Consider the following 23,955-nt stretch of genomic DNA (forward strand, 5'->3'; position numbering starts at 1 on the left):
GGTTCATTCATAGATGGTCGTCTCCTCGCTGTGTCCCCACCGGTGGAAGGGCTGAGGGAGCTCTCTGGGGTCTCATGTATAAGGGCACTGCCGCTGTTCTTGAGGACTCCGTTCTCACGACCCAATCACCTCCCAAAGGCCCCACCTCCAAATATTGTCACGCTGGGGAGTAGGCGTCCGCGTCTGAATTTTGGGGGGACACAAACGTTCAGTCCATAGCAGTGATCGTATAAAAAGAGATGACTTTGGTGATGGCCTATCAGGTGTGCCCTCTCCTGAGAGGGACTCCCAGTAGACGGAGGAACGGAACCGGTCCTCTGACTCACAGGTCAGACAAGAAATCGCGCAGCCCTGCTGTGGTGGTGCCTAGTGGTGATCAAGGTGAGAACGACTCAAATTCTGCTTCTGATGCCCCCCGTGGAGACGAGGGTTCTCGTTCTTTCTTTGTGTGGGCAGGTGCATTTTATTTTAATCTTTTTAATTGAGGTATAGTTGAGTTACAATACTGTATAGGTTGAGAGCTGTCATTCCTTAAGAAAACCTTCGTTGAGCAACCGTAGCGTATCAGGAATAACTTGTTCTCCGTGTCCTGGGGAGACGGCACCATAGGTGAGGGAGGCTTGTTCTCGGTGTCCTGGGGAGACAGCACCATAGGTTAGGGAGGCTTGTTCTCGGTGTCCTGGGGAGACGGCACCATAGGTGAGGGAGGCTTGTTCTCGGTGTCCTGGGGAGAAGGTTAGGGAGGCTTGTTCTCCGTGTCCTGGGGAGACGGCACCATAGGTGAGGGAGGCTTGTTCTCGGTGTCCTGGGGAGACAGCACCATAGGTTAGGGAGGCTTGTTCTCGGTGTCCTGGGGAGACGGCACCATAGGTGAGGGAGGCTTGTTCTCGGTGTCCTGGGGAGAAGGTTAGGGAGGCTTGTTCTCCGTGTCCTGGGGAGACGGCACCATAGGTGAGGGAGGCTTGTTCTCGGTGTCCTGGGGAGAAGGTTAGGGAGGCTTGTTCTCGGTGTCCTGGGGAGACGGCACCATAGGTTAGGGAGGCTTGGGCTAGTGGCCGCACAGGAAGGTCACTGTAACTGGAGACAGTGATGTTTTGTAAACATGGTGGCGGTCGCCCGGGGCTCTGCACGTGTGATGGATCTGGGCAAGGGTCACTAGGCGGTGTGGACGCAGCTCGGTGGCAGGACAAGGAGGGTGGCACGGAGTGGGCCATTTGGGCGGTGCTCAAAGGTGTTTGAAGGGGAGAGCGAGCTGGGACTTTCAGAGGGGGGGTTGGGGTCTTGAAGGCCCATACTCTGGAAAGAGGGGAGGCCGCCAAGTGTTGTCTTTTTGGACAGAGAAGGGCCACATCAAAAAATGTACCTAAGAAAAAATGATCTGAGAGTAACATGTAGCTCGAGCTGGCGCCCTGTGTCCCATGGGCCGGATCCCTGTACACCTCCACCCTGCCCCCAAGCTAACAACGCTTGTTACATTTTAAAGAGGAGTGAAAGAAGAGTGAAGAGCAGTAATACAACACAGATGGCCTGTGATCCGCACAGCCTGCGAAGTTTATTACCTGGCCCTTCTCCGAAGTAGTTTGCCTAGCCCTGTTGGACTGGAAAGGAGAAGACAGCCTGGCTTTCCCTATACTAAGAGGAAGTTGAGCTTGTCCTAGACTAAGGGTAGGGGGTCCTTTGGAATTATGGATACGGAGAGATAAGAGATGAGGATGGAGAGGGGCGCAGAACAGGCAGGAGAGGATGGAATCAAGAAGGGTTGGTGGGACTAACTTTGGGAAGGTAAAGGCTAATTCTTCCTTTAAGACGGTGGGAGGGAAAATGAGCTCTTGGGTGGGGAGGAGAGAAGTGGAGACTCTGTGGAAGTCTAGGTGCAGCGTGATCTGCACTGGCTTAGGAAGCTGGCCCTTGAGCAACGTAGAGCATTCTGGAATGTGTGCTGGAAAGAACAAAGTCGGGAGGCAGTTAGCATTTGGCTTACATGGGTGAAATGTCACATGTCGCGTTACATTGTGATTTCTCTTTCAACTGTGCGCTCCTCCGCCATCCTAGGAAGTGTTGGCTCCCAAGCATGTCTTGATGCTTTGTATTTATCAGCACTCGGACCGAGTGCCTGGCACCAAGAGGAATGGTGTTCAGCAACGCTTGCTGAATGAATGTGTGCTGGACAGCACAGTGGGCTGGTTCAGTGTACCTTTTCAGAGGGTCAGCGGCCACTAACCAACGTTACCCACTAACTTTCTGCAGGGGCGGAAACCTTCCATCATCTGTGCTGGCCCTGTGGTAGCCGTTCCGGTGGGGCCAGTGAGCGCCTGAGGTGGGACTCGTGGGACAGAAGAATTGAATTTTAAATTTCGTTTACCTTTTTTATTGTGGTCAAATACATATAACAAAATGTACCGTTTCAACCATTTTAAAATGTAGAGTTCTGTGGCTTTAACTCGGTTCCCATGGTTGTACAGTCATCGCCGTCATCCATCTCCAGAACTTTTTCATCTGCCCAAATGGAAACTCTCTCCCCCCCCCCTTTTTTTTACATCTTTATTGGAATATAATTGCTTTACAATGGTGTGTTAGTTTCTGCTTTATAACAAAGTGAATCAGTTATACATATACATATGTTCCCATATCTCTTCCCTCTTGCGTCTCCCTCCCTCGCACCCTCCCTGTCCCACCCCTCCAGGCGGTCCGCAAAGCACCGAGCTGATCTCCCTGTGCTATGCGGCTGCTTCCCACTAGCTATCTATTTTACGGGAAACTCTCCTCTTTAAACAGTAATTCCCCTTCCTCCCCTCCCCTGTCCCCTGATAACCTCTATTCTACTTTCTGTCTCTATGGATTTGACTACGCTGGGTGACTCATATGAGTGGAATCATAGAGTATGCATCCTTTTGTGATGGGTTCATTTCACTTGGCTTCATGTCCTTGAGGCTCATTCCGTGTTGGAGCATTTGTCAGACTTCCCTTTTAAAGCCTGAATCGGGGACTTGCCTGGTTGAGCAGTGGTTGAGAATCCGCCTGCCAATGCAGGGGACACAGGTTCGAGCCCTCCTTCGGGAAGATCCCACACACCTGGGAGCAATGCTCCACAGCAGGAGAAGCCACCGCAATGAGAAGCCCGCGCACCGCAACAAAGAGTAGCCCCCGCTCGCCGCAACTAGAGAAAGCCCGCGCACAGCAACGAAGACCCAGCGCCCAGCCAAAGAAGGAGAGAGAGAGAGAGAGAGAGAGAAAGCCTGAATCATACTCCATTGTGGGTATAAGTCACATTTTTTCTGTCCATTCATCTATTGATAGACACTTGGGTTATCTCTGCCTTTTGACTACTGTGAATAATGCTGCTATGAACTTAAATTCAACTTACACTTAAATTTAAGTTTGCAGAGGCACATGGGGGCTTGTGGTGCCGCTTGTGGAGAGGTGGGCGGCACGGTAGAACCTGCAGCATTGAAGTCTTTGGAAGGGACGTGATTCTCTGTGACCACGAGAAGCCTCAAGATGTGCCCGTTTGAGGCGGTGGGAGTGCATCCGTGCAGCTGAGATCAGGGCATGGACATCGAGGGCCGTGGAGGGGACGGGACAGGGACTCGAGGAGCTTAAGTGTTAACCGCTGGGCCATCTGTGCTGTGTGATGTCTGAGGGCTCTGTGCATTATTTAAACACGATGATTTACGGAGATTGATTTATTCTGTCTGGATTTTGTTCTGTTCTGTTTTGTTTTTCCTTCCTCAAGGGTCCTGTCTTCGTGACAGCCGTGCTGCTCTTTGAGTTTTAATAATTTCTGCCTGGTTTATGTGACTTTTCTTACAGTAAAGGGTTGATGGGAGGGTCCAGCTCTGTCTTATGTGTCAGTTTCCTCAGTGGTATTTGTTCTTTTTTTTTTTTTTTTTGCGGTACGCGGGCCTCTCACTGCTGTGGCCTCTCCCGTTGCGGAGCACAGGCTCCGGACGCGCAGACTCAGCGGCCATGGCTCACAGGCCCAGCCGCTCCGTGGCATGTGGGATCCTCCCGGACGGGGTCACGAACCCACGTCCCCTGCATCGGCAGGCGGACTCCCAACCACTGCACCACGGGGGAGCCCTGTTCTTATTTTTATTTATTTTTTTAAAAGAAGATGTTGCGGGTAGGAGTTTATTAATTAATTAATTAATTTTTTTTACTGTGTTGGCTCTTCGTTTCTGTGCTAGGGCTTTCTCTAATTGTGGCAAGCAGGGGCCACTCCCCGTTGTGGCATGCGGGCCTCTCACTATCGTGGCCTCTCTTGTTGCGGAGCACAGGCTCCAGACGCGCAGGCTCAGTAGTTGTGGCTCATGGGCTCAGCCACTCCGCGGCATGTGGGATCTTTCCGGATCAGGGCTCGAACCCGTGTCCCCTGCATTAGCAGGCAGATTCTCAACCACTGAGCTACCAGGGAAGCCCCTTTTATTTTTTGTGTCACGTGTCCAGACCCCAGAGCGTGTTTGTTATCTACCAATGAACCTTTGGCGGGTAAAGGTGGCCAGGGGAGAAGTTGCATGCTTGGATGCCGAGGTGTGGGTGCACCTTTGGGAGAAGCAGGCCTGGGGCTGCTGCCGTCAGCACCAGCTGGGGCGGAGGACAGCGGGCAGGTGGACCGCGTGGCGGTCCTGGCCTGCCGAAGCTCAGGGAACGTGGTACTGGAACAGGAGGGCTGAGGAGGGGCGGGTTAGAGTTCAGGTTGAAGGAGCCTGGCAAGGAGGAATGAGGGTGTTGATTTTCTTAACCCTTCGTGGGCCTTTGAGTGGCTGCAACGAGGGAAAGGAGAGATTGTGTTTGGGGATGAAGAGGAATGTTTGGGCACACGTGAACTTGTTTAAAGGCACAAAGCCCTTCTTGTGACGTTCGTCACGATACTGTGGTCCCACAAAGGTCGTAGGTATCCTGGAAATGTGTGGTCTGGGAGTGACTCGGATCAGGGTGGGATGAGGCCCCTCCATTGAGTGGTGTGGAGCCTTGCCTAGGTAACCTCTTTCTGCCTTGGTCTCTGAGTCAGGAGAATGGACTTGACGCTATTTACTTTATAAGGTAGTTGAATGAACTCAGTGAGATGAGATGGACACAGGTGAAAATCTTGGTACATATGGGCTACCTGGGAAAGGCTAGTTTCTGTTATAAAATAAACGAGGGGCGTTTTCTGACGGTCCCTACTAGTCCCTTTTCCTCCTAACTTTGCGTTTTCTTTAAAACTTGGCTCCTGTATCACCTTCTCCAGGAGGCCTTTGTCTCCCACCCAGATGGCTTTTTTTGGTCTGTGTTTTATAATATGCCAGGGGCAGTTTGTTATAAGCATTTCTGTTGTTTTATGATAGTCTATAGATATACGTCTCTCCACACCAAAGTGTTCTTGTGTCACAACCAGGGCTGCGTCACGTTCATCGTGTAGTCCTGTACCTCCCACAGAGCCTGAAACCTACGTGTGCTCGGGCAAACAGGTGAAGACCAGGTGGTTGAGTCTTCTCATCCACCGTGTTAGCAGTTCACGGGAAGGGCATGTCCCATCAGTTGCAGATGATCCATGTAGACAGTAGGCTGAGTTAGAACTAGACCGACCCGCTGGGCTCAGAAAGGTGCCGGGGGATAGACTCGGTTCTGGGTGGAGTCTTAGAAGACATCCCTAGTTGGCAGTAGAGCAGAGCATCCAGAGTTTGTACAGATGTTCCAACAAGCGCTGGGTGTAGCTCAGGGAGAATTTGGCACAAGACGTGAAGTGGTGGACCCTGTGGGCAGAGATCATAGTAGCTTGTCAGCACATCATTATTTCACTGTCAGAGCTCACACGCATTGAGCACTTACTATGTGCCAGGCAGGATTCGGGTTCTAGAGGGTCTGGTGTACTAGGTGGGTTACCAGGACAAAGGATGAGGCACAGACTGCAAGTTACAAAGGAACCACACCCTGGGTGGCTACTGACTCGTAGGACCAGGGCATGCTAGAGCCTGATCATAATCAGAGGACATGGTCAGAGCCAGACGGTCAGCCCAGGCTTCCCAAGGCCCTAAGTAACGGTTGTTGAAATTTGTTTTCTTGTTTTTTTTTACGCGGCCCTCTCACTGCTGTGGCCTCTCCCGTTCCGGAGCACAGGCTCCGGACGCGCAGGCTCAGTGGCCATGGCTCACAGGCCCAGCTGCTCCGCGGCATGTGGGATCTTCCCAGACCTGGGCACGAACCCGTGTCCCCTGCATCGGCAGGCGGACTCTCAACCACTGCGCCACCAGGGAAGTCCGAAATTTGTTTTTTGTACTGGAGAGATCAAGTCATTTGGCAGGTGAAGCCAGAGAGCAACTGTGACTTGCACTGCCTCCTTCACAGACAACTGTGGAGTTATCTTGCTGTGTTTCCCTCCTTTATAAAGTTAAGCTTCCTTCACGAGGGTTAAATTTACATACTTTGGGGTCATTAGTAGAAGGCTGGAGCAGCTGAGGGAAGTGATACCCAAGGAAATGATCTTCCTTTCCAATATGTGCTAATTTAGAAATAGCAAAATGTTTTATATTAACAGGTGAGAAAGGACAGTTAATTACAATCAAATCCAAATTCAGTGGGTTAGGCAGGATTTCTTTTCTCCATAATTTTTATTATGGATAAAAGTGGGAGAGAAGATGCTTCTGCATTCACTAATGCTTGGGGTGTTCTTTGGAAAACCCTCCAATTTAGTGACAAGCCCCAGGGACTGTTACTGTTAGTTGGTCTAACATAATTTATATGTATCCCTGTCTCATTGTCATGTTAAGGATGTAAAAATGCTTTTTCTATCAGTCTGATCAAGTATGAATGCAGCGTTTTCTCCCAGTTTCTAACTTTGCTTTTCCTTTCTAATTGGTAATAAAAGCAGAATGTACTATGGTTTTTTTGAACTTTATCTTACTTTATTTTTTTATACAGCAGGTTCTTATTAGTTATCTATTTTATACATATTCTTGTATACGTGTCAATCCCAATCTCCCAATTCATCCCCCCCCCACCACCACTTCCCCCCTTGGTGTCCATACGTTTGTTCTCTACATCTGTGTCTCAGTTTCTACCCTTCAAACCGGTTCATCTGTACCATTTTTCTAGATTCCACATATAAACATTAATATTATATATTAATATAATTATTAATTATATTAATAATTAATTATATATTACAATTATTAATATATTTGTCTTTCTCTTTCTGACTTACTTCACTCTGTATGGCAGTCTCTAGGTCCATCCACGTCTCTACAAATGACCCAGTTTCGTTCCTTTTTATGCCTGAGTAATATTCCATCATATATATGTACCATGTCTTCTTTATCCATTCGTCTATCGATGGACATTTAGGTTGCTTCCGTGACCTGGCTGTTGTAAATAGTGCTGCAATGAACATTGGGGTGCATGTGTCTTTTTGAATTATGGTTTTCTCTGGGTATATGCCCAGTAGTGGGATTGCTGGGTCGTATGGTAGTTCTAGTTTTAGTTTTTTAAGGAACTTCCATAATGTTCTCCATAGTGCCTGTATCAATTTCCATTCCCACCAACAGTGCAAGAGGGTTCCCTTTTCTCCACACCCTCTCCAGCATTTGTTAAGAATGTACTGTTTGTGTGAGGTGTAAGTAACGAACAGTTAAAGAGAGAATTTCACTCACCAGGATAAAGAAGGACGCTGGGAATCAAGCAATATAAGAACAAAACAAAACAAAAAAGCAAAGATGTTTTTGGTGGAGTTTAACTATAATTAGCTGTACTGATTCAGTGTTGTAGAAACAAATGATCATAAGGCCAACTCATTCATTATGGTGCAACTCATTCATTCATGATTTTTTTTTTATTCATTAAATGTGAAGCACCTAACGTGGGAAAGCCGGTGTGTCGAGCTTGAGCTACCAAGGCTAGATTTGGCAATTCAGTTCTGCTTCTCTGAGAGAAGGAGGTTTCTGTGTTGCTCCTTGGAACGCTGGGTGGTTAGATTGAACTTGGCCCTCGGATGGAGATGAACCTCAGGGTGAATATTGTCAGAGGGAATTGCCTTACAAAGAAGGGGGAAAAAAAGATGCAAGAGGAGATTAAGCATTTCTCATGGCTGAGAGTTTCTTCTGTAGGTTTGGCCCTCCTTTTAGTTTTGTATGCATTTATTATAGTACATGCTGTTTATTTACTTAAAAATTTAAAAATTCAAAGAGTACCGAAGGGTATGAGTTAGAAGTAAAAGCCTCTTTCTCCCTCATAATCTCACTTCCCAGAGTAAACACTGTTGGTAGTTTCTTGTGTAGTTTTCCTGATGTTTTGCATGCAATTATGAGCATGTGTGTTGTGTGTACTTCATTTACAGCTCGATTTTAAACGAAAACAAACCTATTAACAGAATACACACACATAAGCACATATATCTTGGGCATGTTTGTATACCAGGAGACATATATCCCTTTGTAGATCCAGTGAGTATCCTGTAGGGTTCTCGGTTTTGAACAAGATAAACAGTTCCTGCCTGGCTGAAGCTGGACCCTTGGGAGTTGAAGCAGGGCAGCGAGGCCCAGTCTTGGGAGCAGCAGGCATCCAGGACAGTCTGCAGAATGGAGAATTCTCGCTCTGGCAGGAACGACCTTTCATCACGCCAGTGTAACCAAGACCATAAAAGAAACTCCAGCTACATCTCTGTTCTGTGTCAGTACCTCACGATTCAAAGTGTGTGTGCGTGTCTGTGTGTGCGTGTGTGTGTGCGCGCGCGCCCATGTGCGTGTGCGTATTTAATTGGCTGACCTGGAAGCATGTGCCCATCTCTAGGCTAGACCAGGGGTTCGGTAGAGCCAGCCTGGCAGTCCTCCTGCGAGGACTTGCCCTCGCCTGGTTTTGAGGGGAGCAAGTACTTAGACAAGTTTTCAAAGTTGGCAGGTACTGCAGGTAGCACATTATGGGAAAGTAAGATTTATGAATGAATTCATGGCCTGACGTGCCTGTCTATTTTTTTCCCATTTTCCCCCTAAGTTGTGTGTTCGTAGGTCACCTCCTTCTGTGACAGTGGCTTTACAGTATTATTTTCCGTAGAGGAAATACACCGTCCAGGGTCTCCTGTAGCCTGGTGACCAGCTGCTGCTGCGGCCCGTTATTCGTAATGGGATGTGAACTTTTTTGGCTTCTTCAACTTTGGAAAGTCTCTAGTAATTTTATGAGATAAATGGTAAAAATTGACAAATGATTTGATAAAAATTCTGTGGAAGAATTTTCCGTAGGCTAGCTTCTGGCTTTGATAGTTTCCAGTTTTGTTTCTCCTCTGCCCTCTCGCAGTTTATATCATGATAGTCTACCTGGCACTGCCCAGTGTGCCCTGACTTTGGATAATTTGTCCTAAAGTAGAGTATTTCTGGAAGCCATTCTTAGTTCCAGCACAGCCGGCAGTGACACAGCCGTACAAGGGGACGTTTGCGAATCCCACAGCTGTATCCCGCTGAGCCAGGGCAGATGTATCGAGGTAACTCCGCTTCCCCTCGTCCTCTCTTGGTCGGGAGAGAGGGTGCAGGGAGCAGAGGACTCAACTCGTCGCTGACGGTAACATGTCTTGCTTTTGCAGATTTTCATAGTCATAAGCTCGTGAACACTTTGCTTCGACTGCTGCTAAAACCGTGGGGGAGACCAGCGTGCCGGGGAGCTGGACCCTTCCTTTGTGCCATGGTCGCTTCTCCTCTGTTCCTAGCGCTATGGGTGAGACAGAGAAGGAAAAGAAATTCCCCATAAAGAAACTGGGGAACAGTTAGGAAGAGGGCTAGGGCAGGGACAGTTAAAACCGGATAAACGTCCACGTGCTAGACTGTCTTAGACTGCACTGTAGAGTTCCGCGCGACTCGATGTGTTTGGTGTGTACAGGAGCCCCAGATTGCAGGGAACTGTGGTGTCCCGAAAAGCTTGTCAGTTGGCCCGTGCAGCGACAGCTCAGCTGTTCAGTCCCTGGGCGCTCGTAGGGCGAATGCAGCGTGAGCCCTCGGCCTGTCTCCCCGATCAGGGCTCATCATAGCGAACGGTTGCCGTGCTCTGTGGTTTTCAGCACGTCTCTGTGCATCCCCGTGAGACAGGTAGGCCAAGCCTTGTTACCCCGTTTGAGGAACAAGGGACGTTCAGTTCACGGGCCTGGAAGCCACGGTGAGTGGTGACAAGCGTCTGTGCCTTGGCGTTCCAGGTGAATGTCCCTGCTGCCTCTTTGCCTCCCCGGACGTGATTTATGACTGTTCTGGGTGCCTGCCTGAGTGTCTTTTGTGGGTGGGACCAGGGGACAGAGCAGGAGATCAGCTGACTGGAGGGAGGCTGGGTCTCCAGGTGCGCCGGCTGTCGACCTCGGTCACCGTGAAGGCCCCTGTGTGTCTCACTTCTCAAGGCAGCAGGGATGCTGGTGCTGTTGGAATCAAATGTACGTTTTCCTGATTGTGAGTAAGAGGTTTGGGTCCTTTCTTCTCTCCTCCTCTTCCCCTGGCCCTTCTTGGACCAGCTCACACCCTGCGTGGGGTACACAAGCCCATCCTGTGGATTGAAAGCAAACCACAGGAGGCAGGGTAAGCAGAGACATTAGGATGTGTCATCTGTATGCTGGTGGCATGCAGCTCTCCTGGTCTGTCAGTGGTTGTAAAGGGCAAGCGTGAGGACCCTTCTTTAAGTCTCACTCTCTAATTTATTTGGTTGGACTTAGCTGAGGTCTTCTAGGTGCCAGGTGTGGTGCCTGGAAAGGAGGAAATAGTACGTTCTCACACAAACACGAGATTCTCGTACACAACCCAACAGCCATGTGCCCCTGCTCTCCGTCACGGCCAGGTCACAGCCGCACAGGAAGGTTCTTGACGTGGCATCTGAATCAGCTAGGCGCCAGGGAAGATGCAGCTCCTCGAAGATCACACGTGAAAAAGAAACTCTAAACTAGGAGAACTAAGCGTTTCACCAGCACAAGTGTCCCACAGGGGTGGAAACTAAGAGGACCAGAGCCAGAATGAGAGCGCTCTCTGGCCCCAGACGGCAGTGCTCAGCCCAGCTGTAAAGCTCAGTACGCGATTTAAACTCGTCTCCAAAGTAGCCCAGAGCCTTCCAGCGGGCTTCAGCCCACGTGCAGGGAGTGTCTTCTCATACGTTGGGGTTGTAGGTCTGGCACAACTCTGAGGTATTCGGCGTTTCTCTCAAGGAAGCGCTTTCCCTAAGGAAGAGATGATTCTAAGTGCTCTTTCTTACACGTCGCCTCCAGGAAGGCTTGTCTAAGGAGCAGGTCACTAACAGAGGGCGAGAATGAGGAGTCCTGTGCAGCCTTCACTGGGGTTTAAAAGGCTAATCTGGGGGGCTTCCCTGGTGGCGCAGTGGTTAAGAATCCGCCTGCCAAGGCAGGGGACACGGGTTCGAGCCCTCGTCCGGGAAGATCCCACATGCCGCGGAGCAACTAAGCCCGTGCGCCATAACTGCTGAGCCTGCACTGTAAAGCCCGCGAGCCGCAACTACTGAGCCCATGTGCCACAACTACTGAGCCCGTGGGCCACAACTATCGAAGCCCGCGTGCCTAGAGCCCGTGCTCCGCAACAAGAGAAGCCACCGCAATGAGAAGCCCGCGCACCACAATGAAGAGCAGCCCCCGCTCGCCGCAACTAGAGAAAGCCCACGCCCAGCAACAAAGACCCAACGCAGCCCAAAAAAATACATGTTCCTAACTCCTAATCATTAGGTATTTGCTCAGTCAGGAGCACGAGAAATATGCCTCTTGCCGCCCTGTGGGATCTGTGAGACTTTCTGGGGAGGTGTCCTAGCTGGGGATCTGGGGGTGCGTGATGTCTGTGGAGATTCTGGCCTGGTTTTCACTCTGCCACACTCGAGGTCATCTGCCCAAGGCCAGGCCTCGCGGAGTCTGCAGGGCGAGGATGGGCACGCCAGCGCGGCTCTCCGGAGAGACGTGGAGAAACTAGTAACACTGGCATGGTGAACCAGAGATATCCAGCTCGACACAAGTGCCAAGTCAGTGGGTTTGTTTTTTTTTTTTTCTCTTAACAAGAATAATTTGAACTTTTATTTCAATATTAAGACTGACCTAACTGGATGTTTTGTTGAGGGCAAATAGCCAGTGGAGCTGGTGTCAGAGGGCAGAGTAACTCAGGTAAAGCCAAGCTTTTTTCCGCTCTTTTCCTCCACTTTGTATTTTGAGAAATTTCAAACCCGTGGAAAACGTAAAGAATACATTCATCAGTTGTTAACATTTTGCCGTATTTGCCTTCTCTCTCTCGAACAGTAAATTTCTTTCCCTTTCTTTCTCTTTCTTCCTCTCCCTTTCCCTTCCCTCTTTCTTCTTTCCTGAACCTTTGGAGAGTAAGGATATTTTGGAATGTAAAAACCATTTACATGGTCCAAAAGTTGACACTCTATTTGTGTACTCAGAAGTCCCTTTTCTGTCCTTAACGCTTCCACACCATTTTCACTTCACCTGTTCAGTCCATCCTCATGGTTTCTCCTTCTTTTCTTTGTTCCTTTCTGGATTTCTCTAACGTGTTTAAAAGCCCCCCTTTAAAGATCTATTGATAATTCTTATATAAACAAAATGTCACCTTTTTAAGTAGGGGTTGTGACTGATCATTATCAAAGCATGAAAATTCTGAACGTTGGTAAAGGCGCTCCGGGGGGTGTTCCCGTCACGGTGGTCTTAGGCTGTGTGCAGAGCTGAAAGGGTGGGGGCGTTTGTACCTGGAGACCAGTTTCATGAGAACTGTCAATGAAACGTACTTTAACCTGTCAGACACCTGCTCCAGTTGGGTGTGCATTTCATGACGTCAGTGGCTAACCTGTGGATGCATCCCACTTTAGCGTCACATGTTTTACTGTTTGTTAAGCTTGGTTTGCAGGATTTTTAGTGCTCTTTTTGGAATTATAAGGGTTTCTCCAGTGACGTGGTGAAGAGGTGTACAACTAGGACCATTTGTGATCACTCATCATTCAAATTATGTGTGTGTAACACATAAAAGAAGTTATCACAAGCCAGCCACACTGAAAGGCGCAAAGTTATGGGGGTAAGCAGTGTCGTTTATATACAAAATACCATGCCTTTCTCACACTTGAAGGTATCAGTTGTCCCCTGAGATAGTTTTCTTAGCACAGACAACACAAAGATAGCATTTTGGGCTCAGAAAGCCCTTTCCCCGGGTGGTGTCTCCGTCTGGATTTCCCTTTCTTTCTCTCGTCTTTGCCTGTGGCTGCCTGCGCAGCCTCCTGTCCTCCCCAGACCCTGAGCTGGGCCTACAGGGTCTGCCCCCAGGAGGTGGGGTCCACCTGTGCAGCCCCCAAGCCAAACCCACCCACTGCCTGTCTTTGTGCAGCCTTCCAGCTGAGAATGGTTTTGACATTATTTAACGATTGGGGGGAAAACATCAAAGAGGAATATTTCATGACGCATGAAAATGATAGGAAACTCAAACTTTGAATTCACAAAATTTTGATTTTCGTCAGTGAAAATTTGGGGAAAATTTGTTTTCTTTCTTGTTATATAATTTCTACACTGTATTCTCAATTACCAACCTTAAAATATTTCCTGTCTCGCCCTTTCCAGAAAGGTCCACTGACTCCAACTGTATGGAATCAGACCATCCGAACAGATGCGACGGGTTGTGCCGTCCCAAGACGTTATAAAAGCTGCCCCAATTCTTACGCTTTACGAGTAGAAATAAGGGGAATGGTTTGCTTCCTTCTGTGCCAGGCAGGCCCTCTTGCGAGCGGGAGTTCCGTCGTACCTTGGGCTCACCCTGCCGAATTCGTTTTGTGATGCTGTCCCCTGCCGGTGGTGTTTGCGCATGGGGTGGTGTGTGTTGCGGGGTCGGACGCGACTTGGCCACCTCACGGCGTGGACTTAGTCACGTGCACCAGTCAGTTCCCTCTCAGACTTTGGAGAAAAAGAGTACGGGGGCGGCTCCCCTCTATCCAGGTTCTAAAAGTAGTTGTGAAGGAAGCTTTCACTGTATCCAGCCTTCAGTGTGAGGTGGAAACCTGGAGGGATGGCGGGAACAGATCAAAGAGCTTTCGGAGGATTCAGGGCACGACGGGCAGACGTGGCCCGTTCCCCTACTCCGTGCCCACCTGGAGGATCCATCTTAGAAATCACTCAGAGCCCCTTCGCTTCGGATCACGGTTGTTTCTAAGAGGATCCATGGGCCTGGGGTCGCAGAAGTACTCCTCTCTGATCCTGCCCAAGGCTCTGTGCCGTTAGTGGCGGGGGAAGAGTCAGGTAGACGAAAGCATTGAGGATTCTTATTGGCGCTCTGGATAAAGGAGAAAATAAAAGCTTTTATGTAGACTCTGTTTCCAGCAATACATTTCATTCTTTGTCCACATGTTGGAGGAAGATAAACACTAATTTAAAGATAATATTTGTGTAACCTACAAAAATCTCGGTCAAACGAGGGCAAGATGGAATCTGGGTTCATGCAGGACCGTCTCCTGCATTCTCTCCCTGATCACAGGCTTCGGTGTGAGACTAATGAAAGAAAGCAGTTTTGATTTTTGTTACACTCTTCAAAATCATCTCAGTAAAATACTGACTCTTTTTTTTGTGTGGAAAAATGACTTCTAAAGGTTTCCTTTGTAAGAACTTACATTTTGGTCGTTTTAACAGAATGTAGGTCAACAAAGTGTAATGCAGAATTTATTGCATTTTTAAGACCCCCTCAAAGAAAGATAATTCTCATTGTAATTCATAATAATCTGGGAAAGTAGATTGTTCTGGTTTCAAGGACCATGTATGCTTTAAATAATCCGGCCACCCTCATCCTGGGGACTTTTTGGTAGCTGCGAGCTGTGGTTCTCAACCAGGGGCAACTGTGTCCCCCAGGGAATATCTGGCAATGTCTGGAGACGTTTTTGGTTGTCACAGGTGGAGATTAGGAGGAATGTTCTTGGCTTCTCGTGCGTGGAGGCCAGGGATGCTGCTAGACATCCTACAGTGCACACAGCATCTCCCACCCCCAAAAATGACTGGACCCAAATGTTAATAGTGCTGAGGTGGACACACTGTGGACTCGAGGGTGTTTTGGAGCCTCACTTCATGACTTTTTTTTTTTTTTAATATTTATTTATTTATTTGCACTGGGTCTTAGTTGCAGCAGGCAGGCTCCTTAGTTGCGGCAGGTGGGCTCCTTGGTTGTGGCTCACAGGCTCCTTAGTTGCAGCACGTGGTCTCCTTACTTGTGGCGGGCAGGGTCCTTAGTTGCGGCTCCCGGGCTCCTTAGTTGTGGATCGCCGGCTCCTTAGTTGAGGCATGCGGGCTCCTTTGTTGTGGCATGCATACTCTTGGTTGCGGCATGCATGTGGGATCGAGTTCCCTGACCAGGGAACGAACCCTGGGCCCCCTGCATTGGGAGTGTGGAGTCTTACCCACTGCTCCACCAGGGGAGTCCCACTTCATGATTTTTTTAATGTAAAATACTATATATGCACAGACCTGCACTCTGTCTCTCTCTCACACACATAGACACGCACACACACACAGCACTGCCACTGCCACTGTACACAGGACGAGTGCTGTGGGACTGTGCCCTGAAATCTGGTTTTAAAATGAATCCCCAGCATTTCCCCAGGGATTGTAATTTCCTGTGTACTGCTGCGTATATCTCGTTGCTGATGGCGGTGGTAGTGACATTAAGACCGAAGGGCCTCGTTTGTTCTTCCGCTCAAGGGTCCAAAGTAGAGTTGATTTCATATTTTCAAAATGTAGTTTACAACATTCTGGTTTTTAGTGTGGCACATTTCAACAGAATTTTCTTTTGCACACCTAAGTTGGTTATGTCGCAGTGTTCTCCTATACAACTTGCTGGTCCAGAAGCAGAGATGGGCAAAGAGAGGGGGGCTCTTCTGCAAACACGCAGCTCCCTATAAGTATGGAGGAAGAACTGTATCGGCACATGCTAGTTTTGGGAAATGCTCGTGTTCCAAAATGTTTGTGGAGAGGACCCGGGCCATCTGTCCCTGTTTAGCTTGGACCATGGAGGTTAAGAACGTGCATTCACGGTGCTCGCGTCTCATAAGCACGTGCTGTGCCAAGCGCTCAGCCGGCTTGGAGGCGTAGAGAACAAGCATATCGCTCCCCTTGAGAACTTCAGGTCTTCGGAGAGGCGGGCGTGGTGCCAGGAGCCCCCGTTGCAGGGGGCAGAGCTGGGGTGAGGCTGTGGGTGTTGCCGTGTGCCCTGAGAAGGACCTGCTGGACGTGTGGGTGCAAGGCCCTTAGGTGAGGGAGCAGGGCAGGTGTGTGAGGCCCCGAGTGGGCAGGGCCACGTCCCGCAAGGCTGGGCCCAGCTTGCCGAGGGGGCCTCGACTGTGCCTCCATTTGGGGCTGTGAATCTTGTGGTTAAATTTCTCTTGGCTACGAGGTCACATGTTTCTGGTTTGGGTGTTTTAGGAAAAAGAGAGTGGAGGCATTTAGGGACTGGGCTGACCCCCTAGTCTTTGAGGAAGGAAGATGCCATGGCCTTTCTGTGCAGTGGACGAGGGACCGGTCTTGGACTCTGCTGCCGCGTAGCTGGGTGATCTTGTGAAAATCATCTGGCCTCGGTCTGTTTATCTGTGATTTGGGGGTTGTCGTCCGTGTGAGGATTAGACTGGGTAAGAGTCTAGAGTTGAGTAGGAGTTGGTGTGCCTTCCGAGGCAGGCTCCCGTGAGTAGCAGCTGGCTGGGCTCGCCTCCACTTCTGGGGCTCAGGATCACTGCAGCCCGAACCGTGAAGTGCGCAAGGCGGAGCCCATCTCTGCCGCTCCCTTGACCGCAGCTCTGTACAGACGGTGAGGTGGAGGCCAGAGGCCTCCAGAAACAGGCAGACGTGTGGATTGGCCCTAAAGCAAAGCAAGGCTACTAGTACCACCGGTCAGCGTTGTAAAAATGAACACTGCTGTTTCCAATCTCTGTTTCTGCCGCCACGCCTTACTCTTGTGTCATGTTTCATAGACTCCAGGTTCTTTTCCCATTTCTCAAGTTGGTCCTTGGTACTTGAGGTAGGCAGAGCCATGGCCCTTGAAGGACATCCCAGGCCTGATGCTGGAGCCTGTGAACGTGTGACCTCACACGGCAAAAAGGACTTTGCAGATGTGATTCCAGGGTCTCCAGGTGGGGCCGTGATCCTGAGCGCAGAGTCGCCGTCACCACAGAGGAGCGTCAGAGTGGACGAGGGGGGTCGGCATCAGAGAGGGCATGTGTCCAGTGAGGCACAGGTTGGAGTGATGTGGGCCCATGTGCCCAGGAAGGCGGGCGGCCTGCAGAACCTGCACAGGGTCAGGACCCAGCCTCTCCCCTCCCTGGTGCCTCTAGAAGGAGCACAGCCCTGGGACCCACTGTTGACATCTGACCTCGAGAGTGTAACACAGTCAGTCTGTGTTGCTTAAAGCTGCTGAGTGTGTGGTCATTTGCTACACCAGCCATAGCAAACTGAGATAGGGTACGTACCCGTCTAGGTGCTACAGTCAGGAGTTTCATACGCAGGGTCGAAGGGGTTCAGCTCGCAAGCGGTAGGAGGTCGGGGTCCGGCTCGCAAGCGGTAGGAGGTCGGGGTCCGGCTCGCAAGCGGTAGGAGGTCGGGGTCCGGCTCGCAAGCGGTAGGAGGTCGGGGTCCGGCTCGCAAGCGGTAGGAGGGCGGGGTCCGGCTCGCAAGCGGTAGGAGGTCGGGGTCCGGCTTGCAAGCGGTAGGAGGTCGGGGTCCGGCTCGCAAGCGGTAGGAGGTCGGGGTCCGGCTCGCAAGCGGTAGGAGGGCGGGGTCCGGCTCGCAAGCGGTAGGAGGTCGGGGTCCAGGACTTTGCTTCCTCCTCTCGCGCTGAGAAACACAGCCTGGCGGTGTTTGCTGTCGCCGTTTTCCTTGATCCTGATTCTGCCCAGTGGGACGTGTGCTGCCAAGATTGACCAGATGTGACCATGTTCTTTTGCAGAACCTGGGAAAAATAATAGCCCTACAAAATTCTGATTTTATAATGATGGTTCAGTCTGACATAGCCCTGTCCTTTCACAGAAATGAGCTGACATCAAAGTGTGTGAGTTCCATACGTCCTTTTTTTTTTTCTTTCTTTCTTTTTTTAAAGCAGTGCTGAAACTTACACCATCTGGAAGAAACCCAACAACAGGTTTATTAGCTACTGGGCACTTTAAAGATATATACTGTCATTCTTGAAGCTTTTGTCATGTGTGACACCAGAAAACTGAATTTCTTAATCCACTTATATTGAATTTAAAATGCACTTAAACTAGGGCTTCAGGTGTTAGGACGCTTGAGTCCTAATGAGCAGATACCCTAGTGAGTTTCGTCTTCTGGATTCTGTTGCGACCATAAGAAGAAATGTTTTACGTGTTCAGTTTTCATCGCAAACCGGCTGAAAATCATGCTATGTATAAATAAGAGTTGATTCAATAAACCTTACGGTTCAGGTGTAGTTTGAATGAGAAAGCCTGTCTGCAGGCCTCTTACCAACTTAAATTATGCAAATTATGCGTTTGATATTCGAGGCAGTGAGCTTATTTAAACCCTTTGTAACATTGCAAATGGAGAATTTTCATCTTTAGAAAAAGTGGAAGCTGTCTCTGGACTCTTGACTGTGTGATAACACTGCAGCTGTGTATTTTGTCGTACATCTGCGCACGTACACATAGGTAGTCTTTGCTTGAAGGGTCTCAGAAGGGTTTTTCTAAAAAACGGCTTTACTGAGGCATACCTGACATCCCAAAACCCACCTGTTGTAATGTTCAACTCAGTGATTTTTAGTAAACTTACAGAGTTGTGCAGACATCGCCACAATTCAATTCTAGAACATGTATCACCTAAAAAGAATCCCTCTGTCCGTTGGCACTACTCCCCTACCCATGAAGCCCCTGGCAACACAATCTGTCTTGCGTCTCTATGGATTTGCCTGTTCTGGACATTTCAAACAAGTGGAATCATATAATATGTATCTTTTGTGTCTGACCTTTCGTTTAGTGTACTGCTTTCTTAAATTTATTTGTTTACTTTTGGCTGCACTGGGTCTTTGTTGCTGCGTGCGGGCTCTCTCTAGTTGCGGCGAACGGGGGCTACTCTTCGTTGCGGCGCGCAGGCTTCTCGTTGCGGAGCACGGGCTGTAGGCGCATGGGCTTCAGTAGTTGTGGCACATGGGCTCAGTAGTTGTGGCGCACAGGCTCAGTAGTTGTGGCGCACGGGCTTAGTTGCTCCCACGGCATGTGGGATCTTCCCGGACCAGGGCTCGAACCTGTGTCCCCTGCATCGGCAGGCGGGGTCTTAACCACCGCACCCCCCGGGGAGTCCTTAGTATACTGCTTTCTGAGTTCATTCGTGTTGTTGTGTGAATCAGTACTTCACTCTTTTTTTATTGTTGAATGGTATTTTGTTGTTACGAATATACCACATTTTGCTTATTCACTCATCAGTTGATGGGTGTGTGGGCCATTTGCACTTTTTGGCTGTTATGAGTGAGCTGCTGTGAACATTGTTTATAGGTTTTTGTGTAGACGTATGTTTTCACTTCTCTTACGTATATTCCTCAGAGTGGAATTGCCTGGCCATATGGCCACTCCATGTGTAACTTTCTGAGGAACAGCCAGACTGTTGTCCAAAGTGGCTGTGTCGTTTTCCGTTTCTACCCACGACGTGTGAGCGTTCCAGTTTCTCTACATCCTCACCAGCACTTGTCATCATCTCTCAAAGAACTTCCTGAACCTCAGTTATAAGGCCCACAGCGTCGCTTGCTGAGTAGGAAATGAGGGCTTTTCATTGTCTGCTTTAAAGGTCCCGAGTTCCTTGAAGAAAGGAGCTGAGCGGATCTTCTGTGTCTCTGTAGGGTAGTGAGCATCTCGTAAAGCTTGGTGTGAGCACATGGGAGAGTAAAGGAATTAACGAGTGATGCCCAACAGAGGAAGAAACGGTGGGCACTGACACCCCCCCCCCCCACCCGCCCAGAGGCCGCAGAGACTCAGGGCTCGGGCACAGAGGATGAGTCAGGACGGGCGAGTCCATTCCCAAAGCCCCGCCTGCTGCAAGGCTCGCTTGGACTCCAAAGGGATGGGCTGAGGGGTGAAGCATCGGGAAGGAGAGCGCAGGTTTTCAGAACAGAATCCTCATTGGGGAATAGACAGTACGGCCATAGGACACGAAACCTGGCACTGCAGGGGCCACAGGGAATTGGGGCCAGATGCTGAGGAAGTGAGGCCCCGACAGGGGTGCGGTGAGGGAGCCCCCCTGGAGACTCATGAAACTTAAGGAGGGGCTCACTCTCGGGGTCCCCACTTGCCTCCCCCTCATGCCACCGGGAGTGACAGAAGTCCTCCCTGCAGCCAGCATTGATGCTGCAGCTTCTCAAGCAGCTATAGAGACCACACATGGATCGCACCGTACGTTCCCTGACACCCAGATTATAATCCCTCTTAAATGGATTATAGTACACAGGTTTCCTGTGGTTCCTGGAACAAATGACCGCAAACGTAGTGGCTTCAGATGACTTACATTTAGTACTTCACAGTTCTGGAGGTCACAAGTTCAACACGGGTCTCGCTGGACTAAAATTGAGGTGTCTGCAGGGACACTTTTTTTCTGGAGGCTCTAGGGGAAATGTTTGTCTTGTTTTGTTTTCAGCTGCCTTTCCCAGCTTCCAGAAGCCGCCTGTGTTCCTTGGGCCCTGGCCCCTTACTCCCTCTTCAAAGCCAGCCATGGCTGAGTCTCACATTGCATTGCTTGGACGCTGGCTATCCTGAAACCCTCTTCCCCACTAAAAGGACTCCCCTGATTACTTTGGGCCACCTGTGTAATCCAGGATAACTTTTTTTTGTAGGGTTAGATTAGTGACCTGAATTCCATCTGTGCAGTTAATTTCCCCCGCTCCAGGGAACCTGCCGTATTCAGAGGTTCTGGGGATTAGTATGGGCACAACTTGGGTGCGGAGGGGTGACTCTGCTACCGTAGAGGGCATCAGTTACAGTAGTTTTAACAGCTTATTCTTGACGTGGTATTAGTCCCTGCCTCCTGCTTTTCTGGCTGTGTAGGAACCAGGGTTTCAGTCAGGAACTGCAAGGTGTGAGTTGGGTGTTTTCCGGAGCAGTGCTGTTATCCATTACGTATTTTGAGTCATGTGTTAGGATCACACCTTTGGATTAGGAAGATTTGTGTGCGGCTTTGCAGGGGGAAAGCCGAGGCAGGGGGAAGTAGTACGCACTCATCCCGAGGCTGATTGGGGAGTGGCAGTGGGCGTGGAGAGAGGTGACGTTTAGGGATGCTCTGTGGATAAAACTTGGGGCCCGATTGATGGATTGTTGGGAGGGGGTCAGAAAAGGGCAAGGGATGAGTCCAACGTGAGAGCAGCAAAGCTCTGGGCCTGGATATGAAGGGTAACAATTGGTGAGTCATAGGAAATAGTCAGGAGAGACTGGGAGAAGATGGACTTTTACATTTGAAATAGTGACCTTTGGGGACTGGACAGGGACCCAGGTTGAGACTGAAGCAGGCAGAGGAAATACTGCCTTGGAAGAAGAGAGCTTTGGCGTTCCCTGCAAAGAGGGCCACCGTGTTAGATGACCTTACAAGAGAACAGAGCTGGAGGAAAAAGAAATTCAAGGGTGGGGTGTTGGGGAAATGCCTACTTTTAGTGGATCGAGGATGAAGAAGAACCAGAGAAATGATCTGAGAAAGAGATTGACTCATCCAACGCGTGTTTATTGAGTGGCTCCTACTTGCCAGGCGTGGATGAACTAAAAGCAGAGGCAGGTTCTGCCCTCGTGGAGCCTGCAGTCCAGCTGGATTGCTCTGGACCCATTCACTTGGATAACTGTGGCCGTTACGTGAGCCAGTGGAGGAGAGGGTTTATAGAAACAGTAATGCCGGGTGTCCCTGAGAAGTGGGAAGGATGAGGCCTGGTCATTACACTTGTTGGCTGTGTGGAAGGAGTGGATTATTTCAAGACAGCAGAGTAGGAAGTTTCCTCTGACAATTCACATGGTTCTGACCGAGGGTCGGTTCCACCAGCTTCGCTGTGTTAGGATCTCCAGGTTTAGTAACTTCCCTTTTCTTTATGCAGAAACCCATGTCTGGGACCTTAGCGTTCCTAGCTTGTTGTTCTGGAACCTAGGCCGTCTTGGTTGTCGACTCGAGCGGCCGTATAATTTATTGTCCAAATTGGGGCACTTCTGAGAGGGAAAGGCAGCACTGTTAATAATTACCTTGGGACAACGGGGATCAACCAGGATCGTTTCCAGCAGAAAGACGGATGAATACGTTGCTGTCCCGAAGTAAAGGTCATGGTTAACTCATGATGTTTTTCCTGAAGTTCTCAACTCGAATTTGTGGAAAAGTTTTAATGCCACATATTTTGTAATTATTTCTCAGGAAGCCTGGAAATTTGTTCACACACATACCAGTTATGGTTCACGTGTCATGTGTGGTGCTATTCTGCAAATACCTTTAGACCCTATTGTGATTAACAGAAACATAAACAATTTCAAAGGCACCTTGGAATTGACTGCCATTATGTAGTCTTGCTATTAGGTGTTTTCCCTTAAACATTAGGTAATAAATTGCAGCTTTGTTTTTTAATTTTTAAAAGATTTTTGGCTGCACTGGGTCTTCGTTGCTCTGTGCGGGCTTTCTCTAGTTGTGGCGAGCAGGGGCTACTCTTCGTTGCGGTGCGTGGGCTTCTCATTGCGGTGGCTTCTCTTGTTGCGGAGCACGGGCTCTAGGCGCGCGGGCTTCAGTAGTTTTGGCTCACGGGCTCTAGAGCGCAGGCTCAGTAGTTGTGGCACACGGGCTTAGTTGCTCCGCGGCATGTGGGATCTTCCCGGACCAGGGCTCGAACCCATGTCCCCTACATTGGCAGGCGGATTCTTAACCACTGTGCCACCAGGGAAGCCCCGGCTTTCTTTTCTTTAGTGTAGGTGGTTCGCAAAAGTTTTTGACACTTAAAAAATGGTTCTCGGGGCTTCCCTGGTGGCGCAGTGGTTGAGAGTCTGCCTGCCAATGCAGGGGACACGGGTTCGTGCCCCAGTGCGGGAAGATCCCACATGCCGCGGAACGGCTGGGCCCGCTGAGCCATGGCCGCTGAGCCTGCGTGTCCGGAGCCTGTGCTCCACAACGGGAGAGGCCACAACAGTGAGAGACCCGCGTACCTCAAAAAAAAAATGGTTCTCCTTGTTTTATTGGAGCATCGCTTACAATACGAGCAATTGAACGCAGTGGTGAAAATCACAGTATGATCTAGCCCATACAGTCGGTTACTAGGCAACCATTAGAAGCAATACTGTAGAACTGGTATATTTATTGGCACCGAAATGTGTTTACAATATACTGTAATGTGTTTCTGTGACCCCAGGAGACCCGCCCCCTAGTTGGGACTTGGAACACTTCTAAGACGTAGCTCTGGAGTAAACTGGGCTGTGCGGAGATCTACGTGCTGCTACCATATTGTTATCCACTTGTAAATTTGATTTACTGAGCTGTGCTTTGGTGCTGTATGGTTATCTAACACCGAAGGTTATTTTAAAAGTGACCCAATGAAAATCTGGTGGACGGCGTTTACTGAGGGTAGGGTTGTACCGAGTCCACAGTTTCCTCTCTGGGACCCATGGGAGAAATTTTACATGTGCATCAAACTCTAGGGGCTGTGTTTTTGATATCTGTGTCCTCTTCATTTTTTGGATACTGTGAATGAGGCATCTAATTATATTTGTTTCTTTGAATCGATGTCCTGGAAACCCAGAGTCTGATTTATCGAGTTCCCTTCCAACTGATGGAACGTTGTGTCTGACGGCAAACTTTGGGTCCTGTCCTCACCTTTCTCGGCTTGATCTCATTTTCTCGTGCCATTATCTCCTGTTTGGCCTAATTGACCCAGCTCGTTATGTTATTTTTGCTATTTTGAGCGTGTGTGTGTGTTTGGGACCCACCTCCAATCTTTTTCTTCTTTTCTTTTCCCAGGTGGGAAATTACTAGGTAGTTGAGTGAATGAGAGAGTGCTGTGTCTTCTTGGAAGTTGT

At 49.5% G+C, this 23,955-nt stretch overlaps 1 protein-coding gene across 8 annotated transcripts in view; it reads left to right on the plus strand.

The window, feature by feature from the left end:
- TBL1X (transducin beta like 1 X-linked) overlaps nt 1–23,955 on the plus strand; it is a 230,767-nt gene that overhangs the window by 53,489 nt on the left and 153,323 nt on the right. The window lies entirely within an intron of this gene.

The sequence above is a fragment of the Phocoena sinus genome, chromosome X (assembly GCF_008692025.1).
Source record: "Phocoena sinus isolate mPhoSin1 chromosome X, mPhoSin1.pri, whole genome shotgun sequence".
In the NCBI taxonomy this organism is placed as follows: Eukaryota; Metazoa; Chordata; class Mammalia; order Artiodactyla; family Phocoenidae; genus Phocoena; species Phocoena sinus.